This window comes from Meriones unguiculatus, chromosome 1 (assembly GCF_030254825.1).
Source record: "Meriones unguiculatus strain TT.TT164.6M chromosome 1, Bangor_MerUng_6.1, whole genome shotgun sequence".
Taxonomy (NCBI): domain Eukaryota; kingdom Metazoa; phylum Chordata; class Mammalia; order Rodentia; family Muridae; genus Meriones; species Meriones unguiculatus.
Genome location: NC_083349.1, coordinates 75,121,731 through 75,139,619, shown reverse-complemented (window position 1 = coordinate 75,139,619; position 17,889 = coordinate 75,121,731). Strand labels below are relative to the sequence as shown.

The 17,889-nt window shown below is 42.0% G+C and overlaps 1 protein-coding gene across 2 annotated transcripts in view; it reads left to right on the top strand.

Annotated features, from left to right (window-relative positions):
• LOC132656808 (gamma-sarcoglycan-like) overlaps positions 1–17,889 on the top strand; it is a 61,041-nt gene that overhangs the window by 19,987 nt on the left and 23,165 nt on the right. For both annotated transcript variants that reach the window (XM_060391951.1, XM_060391948.1), the window contains exon 2: positions 8,211–8,264. The gene's annotated coding sequence lies outside the window, so the exon portion shown is untranslated. The remainder of the gene's footprint in view (positions 1–8,210; positions 8,265–17,889) is intronic.

Genomic DNA, 17,889 nt, shown 5'->3' with positions numbered 1-17,889 from the left:
ATTTAGTGATGCTCATATGAGTATGTTTTGTTAGGGTCCTTTGGTGTGGAAGTCGAGAAAGCTCACTTTCAGATACAGAAGCTTGAAATGAAAGCTTTATTTTCTGAGCTCAGAGAGGTGGTCAGTGTGGGATGGGAGGGGAAGCTGTATTGCATATTTAAAGGGTGAAAACCACAATTAGCTCAGATGGGGGAGAGGGGATGGGGGACATAGTGGAACAGGGTAGTCACCTCTGACTCAACTTAGTTTTTTGCTATCTAGACAAGCAGTTTTAGCTGACCTTTAATTTTATTGGTCCAGTATTGATGGTTAGGGGCAGATGCACTTATGGTTGGGGAATTTCTGGGAACTACAAAGTCACAGAGTATGCTGAACAGAAATAGGTTTTGGTCAACCTGACCTTCCTTGTACAATGATTCTTTTTTTTTTTTTTTCTGTCTCAGCAACAAGTTGAGATAGGCCTGAAACAGAAATAGCTATAGTTATGCTACCCAAAAGAGTAGGTCCCTTCAGTTTTAGGGCTGACCACTTGAGATCAGATGATTTATCATGGACCTCATTCCTGGAAAACACGATTCCCTATCTCTCAGTAGCAACTGACTATAGCTCTGCATCTATGGGTAGAGCCTGTGAGATCCCCCATATGTATCAGCATATCAACTTTTTTTTTTGTTTAAGTGACCATTATTGTTAAGATTTTATGGGTCCAGCTTCCCTGTCCTATAGAGAAGACATAGTCTCTCAGGAAACAATCTGGTCCTCTGACTCTTACAATCTTGATGCCACTTCTGTGCTGTTCACCGAGCCTTGGGTGCAGAGAGTTTGTTCTAGTATACTATCAGTTGGATCTGGGCACCCATGGTTAGCTGTTTCTATTTTCTGCATTTTGACCGGTTGTGACTTTCTGCAACAGTCTCAATTTTATGCAAAAAGCTTCTTTGATGAGAGGCGAAAGTTACCCTATATCTAAAGTTGTCGATAAGAAGAATTACCTTCCTTTCATATTTAAATACAGAAAATTTTCACACGCTTTGTCTGTTTCCACCATCAGAAGAGAGGCTTCCCAGGGCAGAGACTACCCTATCTGTTCATTTTGGTACCTCAGCACCCTTCTAGGTTTACATAGTTGTTTTATTGGAAGGTAAGCAGCAGTAAGAACCCCAGCAAGGTCCTGGTGGTCAGGCCATATGGGTGACCTATGTAATTCAGAACATACCAGCACCTAAGGCACGCAGTCTTCGGGATGTGCATCTACTTATATTACTATTAGTCCTGGGTGCAACATCAGTGCACTGCTTTCTCGTTCTGTTGAAATTATCCATTACAAAGTTTAATGTTTGACATCAGAAGCTGTCCTCTTTTATGGCAGGAACCTGGGCTGAGTCATAAATACGGTATACCTGGATCAACAGTCTTCAGGTTTTTAGCTTTCATTGGAATTGTCCCTGTACTGGCTAGTTTTATGTTAGCGTGGCACAGGCCAGAGTCATTTTTGGAAAGGGGAATCAATTGAGAAAAAATGTCTCTTCCTACTAGATTGTCCCATGGTCAAGACTGTGGATTTTTTTTTATTGATGTGGGAGGGTCCATCTCATTGTGGATGGGGACACTCTTGGGCAAGATGGTCCTATGTTCTATAAGAAAACAGGATGAGCAAGTCATGCGGAGCAAACGAATAAGCAACACTGCTCCATGGATTCTTCACTGGTTCTTGCCCTGTTTGAGTTCCTGTCTTGACTTCCTTTGATCATAGACTGGGACAAGTTGATTTCAGTCAAGTATTGTCACAGCAAAAATAAGTAACCCTAACCAAGACAGTTTCTTTCCAGTTTGAAAAACACACAAACTTTCTTTTGTGGTCATTTGCTTATTGTGGGAGGATCACACACCTTAGCTGACATGATTTCAACTGAACTATGTAATTTGTGGCTAAGCAGCAGGTGGCAGTGCCCCTGCTAGGAAAGAAACACCATTTGGAAGTGAGAGAGGCGAGGCAGCTAAATGGAGTTTGTGAAGTGGTGACTGAGGCTTGCAGACAGGAGGGGCTAAAGAAGCGGTTTTCAACCTTCCTAACGCTGCAACCCTTAAATACAGTTCCCCATGTAGTCATGACCCCCAATCATAAAATTATTTTGTTGCTACTTTATAACAGTAATTTTGTTATGGCTATGAATCATAAATATCTGTAAATATCTAATATACAGGATATCTGATATTCAACCCCAAAGGGGTCACGACCCACGGGTTGAGAACTGCTGATCTAAAGCCACTTTGTTGCTTCCTTTCAGTTTCCCATTGCTATCCATCACTATTCTCCCTTTCTCATGCCAAAGCATCCTTATACTGCCATCATCTTTATGAACCCAGGGTACCACACTTTTGTGGTCAAGATACATCTAGTACCCAAGTTCACTGGTAAAAGATCTTTAGAGAGGAAAAAAAAGTGTGTTAAGGGGATGGGATAAGGACCACTCAGGGGTGACATAAGTGGGACAGCATTAGTCACATTAGGCTGCATGGGAATCCTAGCACCTCTTAAAAGGGGACAATAACTGCTGGGTGAAAATGAGCATGAATTACAGGGAGAGATTATGTCTAAAGCTGGGATTGATACACAGCAATAAAAGGTCCTTTAAGATGGAGGCTGGGAAGAAGATAATTCATTGGTTAAGAGCACTGGCTGCTTTTGCAGAGGACCCATGTTCAAAACCAGACTCTAAATGGTGGCTCACAAGCATCTGTAACTCCGACACCATCTTCTGGCCTCCATGGGCACTGTGTGTATGTGGTACATACATTCACACAGAGAAAACACCCGTGCACATAAAATAACGAATAGACAAATCTTTCTTAAAGGGTCTTTTAAAGGTTAGAATTAAACATGGAAAGGTGAGATAAGTAGTCAGCTCAGAGAGGGGAAGGGGGAAGTGGGTGGACAGAGGAGACACCAAGCATTTTAAATACTTGTTTATGAACCATTCTGATCAATTTCTTCCTTAACCTGCCATGTGTGTTTGGCTGTGATGATTATGCTCACTGGGTTTCCTGAGATTCTGACCGCCAGCCAGAAATAAGAATTGCTGCCCACCGAGTCACATGATAGAGTTCTAACATCTGTTACCTACGAATGATGCAAAGTCACATATTCAGGGAATAACTGTCAGAGTGTTATCACTCTTTCAGGGTCAGTCATGAAGTATTGAAATTTCAGGAGGGGTTCTAGTTTTTCTTCTGAAATTGAAGTTTTCCTCCTCCTCCTTCTTAACTCTCTCTTATATGTCTTGTGTCATCAGCATCCCAAAGATGTCTCATGTATTACATGTGTATTTTTACTGTCTTCTCTGTTGATACAGAATTAGGCATTTGTCCTAAACCTTATCTCCTGAGCACCTCCAAAGTAGCACTATGTGTTTAGTATATGATAAGTGTTTAGTATATGTAAAATATATGTGTTTAGTGATGTAATAACCACTCTAACTTTATTGGTATGCTAATTCTAGATGGAATATGAATTCTGAGCTGACGCGGTAGCTCACACAGCAGAGTGTTTGCTCAGCATGGACAAAAATCCGAGTTTGATCCTCAGTCGGTCATAAGCTAAGCATGGTTGCTTAGAATAGTGATCCCAGCACTCAAAAGTGGAGGTCAGATGTCAGAAGTTTAAGGCCATCTTCATTACATAGTAAGTTCAAGGCCATCCTGGGAAACATGAGACTCTGTTTCAAAAGAGAAACAAATTAGTCAGCTGTATAGCACAGGTCATCTTCAAACTCCCAGGTCCCACCACTACTACTGTGGTGACAGGGTTTCTGACTGAACCACTGGTTCATCCCACATCACTTATTTGCTTAAAGCCCTCAGAGAGTCCTGAGTATATGGTACCAGCTCTTGAGACACATGCATTCCTCAGTGTTACCTGGTTCACGCTGACTTCTCCTTAGCTCACTAGTCCAGGTGGTCTCTGTTCAGTGAAATTATCTGAAGCACAGAGTACAGTGTGGAACAAGTGGATTTGTGACTTGAGGCAGTCTCCAGGGTGAGAATGAACAATGACCAAGGGGACTATTCCCATTTCCTTTCTGTTGCTTTAATAAGAGGTCCGAGGAGCAGAGGTTAGATGATAAAGAGTTTATTTTAGCTAACAATTTCAGTTTACTGTTCATTATTGTAGAACAAGGCAACAAGAAGCTAAAGCAGCCAGTCAGAGTATAGCACAGTCGAGGGAAGATAGAAATCAATACACATAGACTCATTTGCTTGGGCCCTCCTAAATTCCTCTACAGGGTTTCTCTTTCTCTATAAGGTTCAGGTTCTGTACCACCCAGAGTGGGATGGGTCTTCCCACATCAATCAATTAAGACAATACCCAAAAGCATGTTCACAGGCCAACCTGCTGTGGAAAACTCCTCACCGAGACTCTCTGCCCAAGTGGGTCTAGGCTGTGTCAGGTTGACAATTGAAGCTAACCATCACAGAGACCAACATGAAAAAGAAAAAATACACCTGAGGAAGTAAGAGTAGACAGAAACTATTGTGTCAGGTTTTTGTTGTTTGTTTGTTTGTTTGTTTTTTGATGTGGTAAGTGAGTGAATCTAAGTCCTTCCCATGACATCGCTACTAAAACTTCTGATTTTCACCAGGGCTATCCACACCGAGAAAACTTAAAAAAGAAGGACCAGGATAGAAGCTGTAGATCTCTAGGCATCCCAGTGTAGTGCAAGAATGGGTAAAATGAGATGACACCAGCCTAGATCACAAAAGTAGGATAGCCATGCACGAAAGATGTGGTGAACAAACACCAAATAAGCATGGAAACCCAGCTAGCTTTCCAGTCCTTTCTACCAATGCCTCTTTAATCATGGAACCTTTAACACATTAGTTGACCATAGAATACAGTTACTTTAAGGTATCTTCTATCTTTAAACTGCTATGATTCCATGTGATAAACATTATCACGTGTGAGTTTCACAGTTAGGCTAGACCTACATTCAAAACATTAAAAATAGTGTTATAATAATTTCAGTTAACCTATAAAGTCAGAGACATCTTTGGGTCATTCTTACCTGGAGTACTGGATGCAGACATTAGTAACATGAAAGTATGTGGGTGGGCAACATACATACACAACACTTGACTGACATAAACAAACAAACATCCCAAAGGCAAGTGCATGGTTAACAAAGTCAACTTACCCAGCAATGAAAAGGGCAGCGCTGAAACCTTTACGTGTGCAATATTTCAATCAGAATATTGAATTAGGGCTTTCAAACATTTTCCATCAGTCTGAAAGGACAAGGTGGCAGCATTGACCAATAGGGTAAGTATTTTTACTTAAGATCTGATTGTTATACTCTGATTTTCAGTTTGAATTGTAATAGCAGACAAAATTTTCATAGTAGAGGGCCCATGAAAGAGTTCTAAATTTTAAGATTAATTGAAACTGTCCTGGTTTGATTTAAAGCCTGCAGCTGTTCCTGTAAGAGAGGTATCCAGTTTCAAATAGAGTTACAAAGACACAGTGCAAATAAATAGACAGAAGAGAGTTTCACAAGGAGAAGATTAAAATTAACCCTGTGCATCCTAGTGTCAGCGTCTCTTTTATGCAAGGTTTGATACTAAGATATATATCTCTAAGTGTGTAATTTAGTCCATTTTAATTCATGCTGCCAGGCAGCAATAACTTCAAAGGTTAATGATTCAAAAAGTTGATTCACTTAGACCTGATAAAAATTAAATTGTCAGATAAAGGGTTGGTGAAGATTCTTTCCCAATCTGTAGGCAGTCATTTTGTTTTGATGACGATGTCCTTTGCTTTACAGAAGATTTTCAATTTCATGAGGTCCCATTTATTGATTGTTGCTCTTAGAGCCTGTGCTGTTGGTGTTCTGTTCAGGAAGTTGTCTCCTATACCAATAAGTTCAAGGCTCTTCCCTACTTTTTATTCTAACAGGTTTAGTGTGTCTGGTTTTATGTTGAGGTCTTTGATCCACTTGAACTTTAGTTTTGTGCAGAGTGATAAGTATGGATCTATTTGCATTTTTCTGCATGTAGACATCCAGTTAGACCAGCACCATTTGTTGGAGATGCTATCTTTTTTCCATTGTATAGTTTTGGCATCTTTGTCAAAGATCAGGTGTCCATAAGTGTGTGGGTTTATTTCTGGGTCCTCTGTTCAGTTCCATTGATTCACCATTCTGTTTCTAGGCCAGTACCATGCAGTTTCTAAAACTGTTGCTCTATAGTACAGCTTGAGATCAGGGATGGAGATACCTCCAGAAGATCTTTTATTGTAGAGGATTGTTTTAGCAGTTCTGGGTTTCTTGTTATTCCATATGAAGTTGAGAATTTTTCTTTTCAGGTCTGTAAAGAATTGTGTTGGTAATTTGATGGGAATTGCATTGAATCTGTAGATTGCTTTTGGTAAAATGGCCATTTTTACTATGTTAATCCTGCCAAGCCATGAGCATGGGAGATCTTTCCATCTTCTGATATCTTCTTCTAACTCTTTCTTCAGAGACTGGAAATTTTTTTCATACAAGTCTTTGACTTGCTTGGTTAGGGTTACACCAAGGTACTTTATGTCATTTGTGGCTATTGTGAAGGGTGCTGTTTCCCTAATTTCTTTCTCAGCCCTTTTGTCTTTTGTATACAGGAGGGCTACTGATTTTTTTTTAGTTAATTTTGCATTTGTCCACTTTGCTGAAGGTATTTATCAGCTGTAGGAGTTCCCTGGTAGAGTTTTTGGGGTCACTCATGTATACTATTATATCATCTGCAAATAGTGATAATTTGACTTCTTCCTTTCCAATTTGTATCCCGTTGCTCTCCTTCAACTGTCTTATTGCTCTAACAAGGACTTCCAGAACTATGTTGAAGAGATGTGGGCTAATATCCAGTATATCTAAAGAACTAAAGAAGCAGAAAAGCAGCAAACCAAGTAATCCAATTAAAAAATGGGGAACAGAGCTAAACAGAGAACTCTCTGTAGAGGAATATCGAATGGCAGAGAAACACTTAAAGAAATACTCGACGTCATAAGCCATTAGGGAAATGTAAATCAAAACGACCCTGAGATTTCACCTTACAGCCATCAGAATGGCCAAGATCAAAAACTCAAGTGACAACACATGCTGGAGAGGTTGTGGAGAAAGGGGAACCCTCCTCCACTGCTGGTGGGAATGTAAACTTATACAACTACTCTGGAAATCAATCTGGCGCTTTCTCAGACAACTAGGTATAGCGCTTCCTCAAGATCCAGCCATACCACTCCTAGGCATATATCCAAAAGGGGCTCAAGTACATAATAAGGATATTTGCTCAACCATGTTTGTAGCAGCTTTATTTGTAATAGCCAGAAGCTGGAGACGGCCCAGATGCCCCTCAACTGAAGAATGGATGCAGAAATTGTGGTGAAGAAAGGGGAGGGAGGGTGGGACTAGGAGGGGAGGAGGGGGAGGCTTATGGGGGGATACAAAGTGAATAAAGTATAATTAATAAAATAAAATTTTAAAAAAGTTAAATTGTCTAATTTTTTAAAAAATAAAGACACTTAAGCATCAGATCATTCACATAATTTGTTAAACTGATATATTATCTTCCTTGAAAATAGCTGTCAGCTCTTTAATATGTAAAGTTTATTTACCTTCTGTTTCTTGTGGTAACCACGATGCAAGTTTCTTCTCCTCAAATAATAAAGTTTCTTACAACGGGGCTTAAGGAAAGTGTTTTCCAAAGACTGTTATTGGCTAGTTTCCTGTCTCTGGGTAAGAAAGGGGAACCCATAAAGCAGTGAGACCCAAGTTCTGGGCGCTGTGTGTGAACTCTGAGTGATTGGGTGAGGAATGAGGTTAGAGCTCACCAAAGACGTCCTCTTTCTCCTTTAAGGCAAAGCGTTCCAGAAAGCAGTGCGGGGTTTGCATGTCGGGGTGCTGGCTTTGCAGCAATGGTTGGGGTTCTGTTCGGCTCTGGTTTCTGCTTGGCACACCCGAGGGTGCAGGCTGAAATATGTTCCCAGTTTTAAGAGAGTCTAAGCGATTGAAGTCACCAGGTAAATTTAGATTAGCCTGTTGCTCCAGGACGGGCAGAAACCTGAGCCAAGGCAGCCGGTGGGGGTAGGGGTGGAGGTGGAGGAGACAGTGAACTTGCTCAGTGTGCTCAGTGTCTGTCTCACCCTACACAAAATGGGAGCTTAAATGTTTCCACTTCCACAGAGTTTGGGGCCTCATCGGGAGTCAATTCATCAGTGTGATTTCTGAGTCGCCAAGGTAAGCAATCAGTTTCCACTTGGATTTTATATAATTAGTATGTAACTAATGAATCAGATATGTTCAAGGTTTCTTTTTTCTTTCACTGACAGTGTAATGGTTAATAATCTAAAATAATGCTGAATAAATCATCTCAATTATATTTTAGTTATTAACAAAATCCAGTTCCCCTCTTATTTTATCTGTATAACTTATCCCAGCGACTTCTGTGTTTTGCATTTTGCATGGCTGTGTTGCTGACATTTGCATATTTGTCATGACAGTGTGACTGTATTATGGGATGTTGACTGACAATCAGAGAAGCTCCACTCAAACCTTACCGATAGACTTCCTGATGCTTCAGACTTTCTGGGTGGTTTTCTTAGAGACACTAATAGATGAAAATGAGAACAAGGGTCAAGGTGTTTTGGAAATTGAGAATAAGCAAACTGTCAAGCCAACTTCCCAAACTGTTCTTGGACTGTTTCCCTCCCAACATTTGGGGAAAAGTGATGTGCACAGAAAACAGCCATCCTGTGGGGTTACTGCAAAAAGGAACTGTTGCTTTTGACTGCTCAAATTGGGGTTGTTTCTTTGTGTTACTATGTTACCATGTGGAGATTGGAAAATCTGAGTTACTTTTAAAGGAATGAAGATTTCTGTTCGGCTCTGATTTCTGCTTGGCACACCCGAGGGTGCAGGCTGAAATATGTTCCCAGTTTTAAGAGAGTCTAATCGATTGAAGTCACCAGGTAAATTTAGATTAGCCTGTTGCTCCAGGACGGGCAGAAACCTGAGCCAAGGCAGCCGGCCAGGGAAAGAACAATTGGACTGGATGAAAGACTTGCCCCCACGATGGGGTGAGTCTGGGTTCACAGGAACTACAAACAGTGGACTTTTCTTGGAAATATCTAGATACAAGGAGGTCCACTTTGGAAATTTCAAAACTAGTGATGCCAGTGGGGTTAATTTTGTGGGTTCTAGAATGACCAAAGGGAAGTAGTGTCTCAGACTGTTTAGATCTTTGATTCAGAAGATTGCCAAGTCCAAGTACTCACGTAAGCATAAGATGGCAGTTAAATACTGAAAATAATACCTTTCCATCTTGTCCTATAAAAATAGACTTCCCGAGGCTTGAGATAGAGTTCTGTGATACAGTGTGTGCCTAGTCTGTGTGAAGTCCCAGGTTCACAAATAGCTGCATGATGAGAGCGAATGAAAAAAATAAATAAAAAGGAAAGTAAAGACATGACTGCTTCTATGTGTGGCACAAGTATGGAAGTTTATTGTAGATAAAAGGGAGAGTGTAGCCAGAGACAGACACATCCAGGAGAGACCTGAACCACTTGGGAGAGGGGGAGGAGAAGTGAAAGGGGAGAGAGGGAAACCAGGTGTAGCAGCCAGGAGGCCGAAGGTGCAAGAGGCAGGCAACCAAAATGTCTGGGTTATATAGGAAGAGCTCCTGGGGGAAGGCAGCCCAGCCCTGAGCTGGAAAGTTCAGGGTAGAGGGCAGGGTACACCAGCCATACCCTGTAATAGGTAGGGACTGAAGGGTGCTGGGAGAACCTGGCAGCCAGGCCACTTTGATATTTTAAATAAACACCTCAGCCTTTTGTTCTATGTTTGAAACTAGATAGATAGATAGATAGATAGATAGATAGATAGATAAAAAGACAGATAGATAGATAGATAGATAGATAGATAGATAGATAGATAGATAGATGTGTAGACAGACAGGAAGGCAGACAGATTATATACAAATATAGTCAGTTGATTAAGCTAAACTCCTAACAAACTACCAACTATTTCTGTTCAGACTTTCTCAGAAACTTCTCTATATCACAATAATGACAAAATCAAAAGGCATCTATAGGGGAAGAAATGACAAAGGTAGAACCACAGAACTATAGGGCCTTGTCTTTGGGCCAGAGAAGGACAGAGCTATACAGATGCTGGTTGGGAGGACAGAGGGGGGAAGGTGGAGAGTGGAAAATGGGGATAAGTAAAGGCCTGAGGGAATGAGCTTTGTTTGATAAGGGTCCAGCCATGTCAAGGGCCCTGATGCCTTAAACCCATGGGAAATGGGAAGGCATCTCCAGGGCTAGGCTAATTTTTGTTCCAATAGGCTCTGTGTGGGTGTTGATACAGTGTAAAGAAAATCCACTAAAGCTTTCTCTGCCTGCCCCTGACTATTCCTATTGAGAATAGCTAAACCTGACTCCCTTTTCAACTAAGCATAACTGTTTGTTTTTCTATATGTTACAAGCCCATCTCAGTGTTCAACTATATGCAATAACCCCATCCTCTGTTCAACTGTATAGAATGAATACCCTGGGCTTCTGGGATGTTGTGGCTTCTCCATCAGATAGCCCAGAGCACCCAATACCAACTTTTCCGTGTCCATGTGCCTGCCCTTTCTTCATTTCCTCATCACCCCAGTCAGGGTTCTGGTGACCAAGCTCTGCAAGGACAAGACAATTATTTGTGGCTTTATAAAGCATGCCAGATTGCTCTCAATCTCCCTCAAAACAGCTAAGTGAGCTGGACTTTAGGGTGACTGGTGCACACTGACACACATGCAGGCAAAACATAAATGCACATAAAAATAAATCACTTCAGTAAACTGGCATTGCAAAGTCTTCTTCTGATTAACTCATTGTACAGTTACAGAATGGGGTATAATATTTTAATATGTTTATACATGAACTCAGGGCAATCAGCATAGCTATTATCTTAAATATTTATTACTTCTTTGTAGTGATAGCACTCCAAATTCTAGCTTCTGGATATTTTTGAAACATCTGATGCATCTTTTAAAACACAGGTAATAACTTGCTTGTTGCTATGATAAAATATCAGACCAAAGGCAACCCAAGAAAGAAAAGGTTTATTTTAGCTCATCGTTTGAAGCAATGTAGTTCATCACTGTGGAGAAGGCATAGCTGCAGGAGCAGGGACAGCTGGTTAACCATTATACTTGCAGTCACAAATCAGGGAGGGTAAGAAATGAATGCTGGTGCTCGGTTGGTCCCCCACCCTTTATTCAGTCCAAGATCCCAGTTCATGTGATGCTACCACCTACATTCCGAGTGGATATTTTCCCAGTTAAACTTGGCTAGAAATACTCTCATCCAAAGGTGTAGCTCCTAGGTCATTCTAAATCCAGTCAACTTGACAATGAAGATTATTTTTAACCTACTGTGGGACAGACAACAAGATGTTATTTGTCTTAAATATAACCTAGCATCTGTTGATCAACCTCTCTCCATCCCTCCCTACCTTGACCTTTCCAGCCTCTGGAAACCAACATTCCACTCTGAACTTCTATGAAACATTTTTTTGAGACTATGTAGCTTTGCCTTTCCTAGAACTCACTATGGAGACCTGGCTGGCCTCAAACTCACAGAGATCTGCCCAGCTCTGCCTCCTGAGTGCTGGGATTGAAGGGTGTACCACCATGCCCAGTTCTTTATATTTTACACAAGTGAAGTCATGTGGTGCTTGGCTTTCTGTGTGTGGCTTATCTCACTTAGCATTGCAATGCCCAATACTGTCTGTGCTATCATAAGCAACAGGATTTTGTCCTTCTTGAGGCTGAAGAACATTCTGTTGTTTTAACGTGTACTGCACTTTCTTTGCCCAGTCATCAAAAGCAGCACACTGTTGATTCTGTACTTTGGCTTTTGTCACTACTGCTCAGTAGATGTAGGATGCTCATGTCTTTTTGGCACACAGATCTCAGTTCCCATGGCTATGGATAAGCCTGTAACAGGATTGCAGGATCATATGGATGTTCTGTTTTTAACTTTCTGAGGAAACCCCATATTTTAAAGTGTGTAATGTCTGCGCTAATTCGCATTCCACCAATACTATGAAAGAGCTACATTTTTCTCCACACTTCACCAACATTTGCGATCCATTGTCTTTTTTATAATAGCCATTCTAATAGATATGATGTTACCATAGGTTTGAATAGTGAATGTAGCTTTTGTTTACATGACAAACTAGAGTCACCTAAGAAGAAGACATCCCAGGTGAGGAATTGCCTCTAGTGGATTAGCCTGTGAGAATGACTGAGGGACATGACATTTTCTTTATTGATGGCTTGTGTGGGAGGGTCCAGCTCACTGTGGGTGGTGCCATATCTGCGATGGTGGTCCTGGGTGGTATAAAAATGCAGGCCAAACAAGACATGAGGAACAAGCCAGTAATCAGCTTTCCACCATGGCCTATGAATTTCCACCTCTAGGCTCCTGCTTAAGCTTATGCCCTGACTTCCTTTAATGAGAAGTGTGATCAGTGTGTGTAGAGGTTAGGTGATCCACTGGTTTCTCTTTGGGCATCTGCATCTATTTTGTAATATTTGAGACATAGTGGCTTGCTTGGATATCATGCCTTCCCAGTCTCTATGTCTAGACTGGTAATATACCCCAATTGATCACACTGTGCTACACAGCAGTCATCCTGGAAATAGGTTCACGTGGCTGATAGCTGGACCAAAAATATAGGGAACAGAGGTAGAGTCTTCATAGTGCAGGCAAGAGAACAGTAGGTGGCCGAGTGTCACATACAGAAGTAGACAGTCACAGAAAACTATTATATGATGCAGAAGAAAACACTGGGAATCTGCTGTGACATATTAGGAAGAAAACAGCAGGTGCCTACTATGATATCACACAGAAGGGAACCGTAGGCACCTAGCTTCCATCCACAGGAAGAACCGTGAAGGCATTAGGTCTTTCAACCACCACACTCAGATTCCCAGGATAGCACAGAGGAGAACACAGAAGGTGCCGCTGTCACATGATACGGGAAAATTAAGCACCCTCTACAATGACCCAGAAAACAAAAACAAAAGCTCTAGGCATTCCCTGTCACATGACAGAAGGAAGCACTGTGTAGTAGGCTCCCACTGTTGCCTGGTGCAGACGGCTTGGGTCTAAGCCCTCAGCAGCTGCTCATAGCATTTTGTTACTCCTGCTGCGGCCAGTTACAACTTTCTCGTTCCTATCTGATGCTTATCCCTAAAACTATTTGGTCATTGGAATGTGGTCATGAATTTGGGACAATGATGAAAATAAGTTCGTATTATTCATTTCACTATGAAAAGGACTACATGTATGCACACATGCATGCATGTTTATAGCTCAGTCCTGTAAATCCATGCAGAGAATGGCCGTTGCTCCAAGGTACATTCACACGTCAGTCTTGTGTGGATGGAGCAGTCAGGGTCAGGGAGAAGTGGCCCCTGGCAGCAGTATGGGCCCGGATGTCCCCATGGCATCTGGTGGCAGTGCAGGCCACCCATATTGGCATGTCCTCCCTTGGCAGCATGGCCCTCAGATATCCACATGGTCTCCAGTGGCAGCTCAGACCACAGAGATCTGCTTGGCAATTGGTGATAACTCAGGCCACCAGCATCAACCCAGACCCCAGCTGCAGCAGGACCCAGATATGGCTACAGTCTACCTTTCTCCACGGTATATGAATCTCTTGGTTTTGCTTTCTCTTCCATCTCTCCACCACATACTCCATCTTTTCCATCTCTCCATCACACATTTGTCTATAGTTGTAGCACCCACAGCAGGCACTTGGGTGTCTTTCTTCTGGCCTCCCTGGCCTGCATCTTCTGTGGTGTTTTCTGAGAGCTACCTTAGTTTGCCCTCTGTGGTGGTCTGAATGAGAATGGCCCCAATGGCCCATATAATTGAACGCTTGGTCCACAGTTGGTGAACCATTTGGGAAGACCAAGGAGGTTTGTCACTGGGGGGGGGTCTTAGAGGTTTCAAAAGCCTGACCTATTCCCAATCTTTCTCTCTCTGTGTCTGTCTGTCTCTCTCATCCTGCATGTCTTTCTGTCTGTCTGTCAATCTCCCCACCCCTCCCCAAGTGGTGGTGTCTCAAGATGTAAGCTCTCAGTTAGTGCTCTCGGTGCCATGGCTACACACCTGCTGCTGTGCTCCCAGCCATCATGGTCAAGACTCTAAAATTATAAGCCCCAAATAAACTTTTTCTTCTGTAAGTCACCTTGGTCATGGTGTATTCTCATAGCAATAGAAAAGTAGTAAGACACTCTTTACTGCTGCTGAATGAACACACAAATGTTTATTTGGCATAGAGGTCCTTCCCACAGACCATCACTGAGGGAAGTCAGAGCAGGAACGTGGAGACAATAAATGAAGCCATGGGAAAATTCTGGCTACTGGCTCACTCCCCAGGCTTATTTCTGGCCAAAGGTGACCTGCTGACAGTGAGCTAAGCCTTCCAACATCAATCTTTATTCAAGAAAATGCTGAGGTCTTTGGACTTTAGTTTTGTGCAGGGTGATAAATATTGATCTATTTGCATTTTTCTGCATGTAGACATCCAGTTGGACCAGCACCATTTGTTAAAGTTTCTGTCTTTTTTCCATTGAATGGTTTTGGCTTCTTTGTCAAAACTCAAGTATTCATAAGTGTGTGGGTTTATTTTTGGGTCCTCTATTAGGTTTCTTTGATCCACCATTCTGTTTCTATGCCAATACCATGTGGTTTTTATTACTATTGCTCTGTAGTGCAGCTTGAGATCAGGGACAGAGATGCCTCCAGATGATCTGTTGTTGTACAGGATCGTTTTGGAAATTCTGGGTTTTTTTTCTGTTGTTGTTTCTCCATATGAAGTTGAGAATTTTTCTCTCAAGGTCTGTGAGGACAGGAGCACCACAAGGACCAAATATATCTGGGCCCAGGGGTCTTTTCTGAGATTGTTTCTCCAACCAAGGACCATGAATGGATATAACCTAGAACCCCTGCCCAGATGTAGTCCATCACAGTTCAGTATCCAAGTGGGTTCCCTAGTTAGGGGAACAGGGACTGTCTCCAACATGAACTCAACTGCTGGCTCTTTGACCTCCCCCCATCCCAGAGGGAGGAGCAGCCTTTCTAGGCCACAGAGGAGGACATTGTAGCCAGTCCTGAAGAGACCTGATAAGCTAGGATCAGATGGAAGGGGAGGAGGACCTCCCCTATCAGTGGACTTAGAGAGGGGCAAGGAGGAGATGAGGGAGGGAGGGTGGGATTGGGAGGGAATGAGGGAAGGAGCTACAGCTGGAATACAAAGTAAATAAACTGTAATTAATATAAAAATAAAAATTTAATTAAAAGAAAGAAAGAAAATGCCCCCACAGATTGCCTATAGGCCAATCTGATGAAGGCATTTTCTCAATTGAGTTTCTTTCTTCCCAGATGACCCTTGTTTGTGTCACTGATTAACAAGCAGAATATACTTATAAGTTATGGGTGTTTGAATAAAAATGGCCCCTATAGGACCATAGAGAGTGGCACTATTAGGAGGAACGGCTTTGCTGGAGTAGGCGTGGCTTTGCTGGAATAGACGTGGCCTTGTTGGAAAAACTATATCAGTAGGGGTTGGACTTTGAGATCTCAGATGCTCAAGCCAGGCCCAGCATCTCTCTCTCTCCCATCTTGCTGCTGTGGATCTGGATATAGAACTCTCAGGTCTTTCTCCAGCACCACATCTGCCTGTGTGCTTGCTGCCATGATAATAAGGGACTAAACCTCTGAAACGGTAAACCAACCCCAGTTAAGTGTTTTCCTTTAACAGAGTTGCCATGGTCCTGGTGGCTCTTCACAGCAATAGAAACCCAAACTAAGATACCAGTACACATCTAGTATGATCTGTCAGATATGTGAGATCCAATAAACTCTGTAATTGTAAACGACATAACTCACCCTTTGAGTTCTTAGTATAATTGAATTTGTAAGTTTTCAAGAATCTAAGTTTTTTTTAACATGTCTTCCACCCTACCCCCTGCAAGCAATACAAAGTTTTGGCATTTTGTTTGTTTGAAAGTCTGGCCACAACACATACTGGAGAGAATATGGAGAAAGAAGAACCCTCCTCCATTGCTGGTGAGAGTGTAAATTTGTACAACCACTTTGGAAATCAATCTGGCACTTTCACAGACAATTAGGAATAGTGCTACCTCAATATCCAACTATACCACTCCTATACATATATGCAAAAGATGCTCAAGTATACAACAAAGACATTTGCTTAACCATGTTCATACAGCTTTATTCATAATAGCCAGAATCTGGAAACAACCCAGATGTCCCTCAATTGAGGAATGGATACAGATTTTGTGGTACATTTACACAATGGAATACTACTCAGCAATTAAAAACAAAGAAATTATGAAATTAGCAGGCAAATGGTGGGACTGAGAAAAGATCATCCTGAGTGAGGTATCCCAGAAACAGAAAGACACACATGGTATATACTCATCTACAAGTGGATATTAAATATATAATATAATATAATATACATATAAACATACTAAAATCTGTACACCTAAAGAAGCTAAGCAAGAAGGAGGACCCTGGGTAAGATGATCAATCAAGTCAAATGGGATGGACATCAGAAGAGGGAGAAAAGAGGACAGGAGCCTACCACAGAGAACCTCTGAAAGACTCTACCCCAATAGGGTATCAAAGCAGATACTGAGACTCATAGCCAAACTTTGGGCAGAATCCAGGGAATTATTGAAAGAAGGAATTATGAATCCAGGGAATAATGAAAGAAGGGAGGGATGAAAGACCTGGAGAGGACATTCCCTCCATAAGGAAAGCAACAGAACCAAAATATCTGGGCACAAGGGTCTTTTCTGAGACCATGCATAGAGATAACCTAAAACCACTGCACAGATGTAGCCCATGTAGTGTCCAAGTGGGTACCTTAGTAATGAGAACATGGACTGTCTCTGACATGAACTCAGTGGCCGGCTCTTTGATCACCTCCCCCTGATGGGACAGCAGCCTTACCAGGCCACAGAGGAAGACAATGCAGCCACTCCTGATGAGACCTGATAAGCTAGGGTCAGATGGAAGGGAAGGAGGATCTCCGCTATCAGTGGGCTGGGGGGTGGGCGATGGGCATGGGAGGACAAAAGAGAGGGAAGGTGGGATTGGGAGGGTATGAGGGAGAGGGCTACAGCTGGGATACAAAGAAAATAAATTGTAATAAATGAATACATTAATTAATTTAAAAAGAGATAGTCTGGCCATATAGCTCGATGTGGCCTTGAACTAAAGTCCCTGCTGTCTGAGGTGTTAAGTGGTCGGAGCGTAAGTGGACAGCCCTGTACCTGGCTCCCTGTATGTCTTGTTAACTCCTTTGGAGCAGGGTTCATTTGTTAGTTACATTGGCCCAACTCCTGAAAGTATCTTATCTAGAGCAGACCTGTAATTAAGGGCTGGCTGAAATATGGAATGTCGTTGACCAGCCTTTATTTAGGAAGACAGAATGGACAGTTCATTCAATCATCAGCCTGTATAATAAGAATTAAAGATGCGATGGGAGCAAAGGTGGTTATTGTTCTCCCAGAGAACTTGAGAGAGCTCACCTCCCAGCACCTACATGATGGCTCACAAGCATCTGTAACTCCAGTTCTAGAAGGTCCAACACCCTTGTCTGGCCTCCCTGGGCACTGAGTATACATGGCTCAAGACATACATGCAGGCAAGACCCTCCTACACATAAAATAAATCATTTCTTAAAAGAAGAATCAAAGAATGTGCAAGATGGAATACTCATCTATAAGATTGTTTTGCTTAAATAGCAAATGAGAGCTGTGAATTAAAAAGTG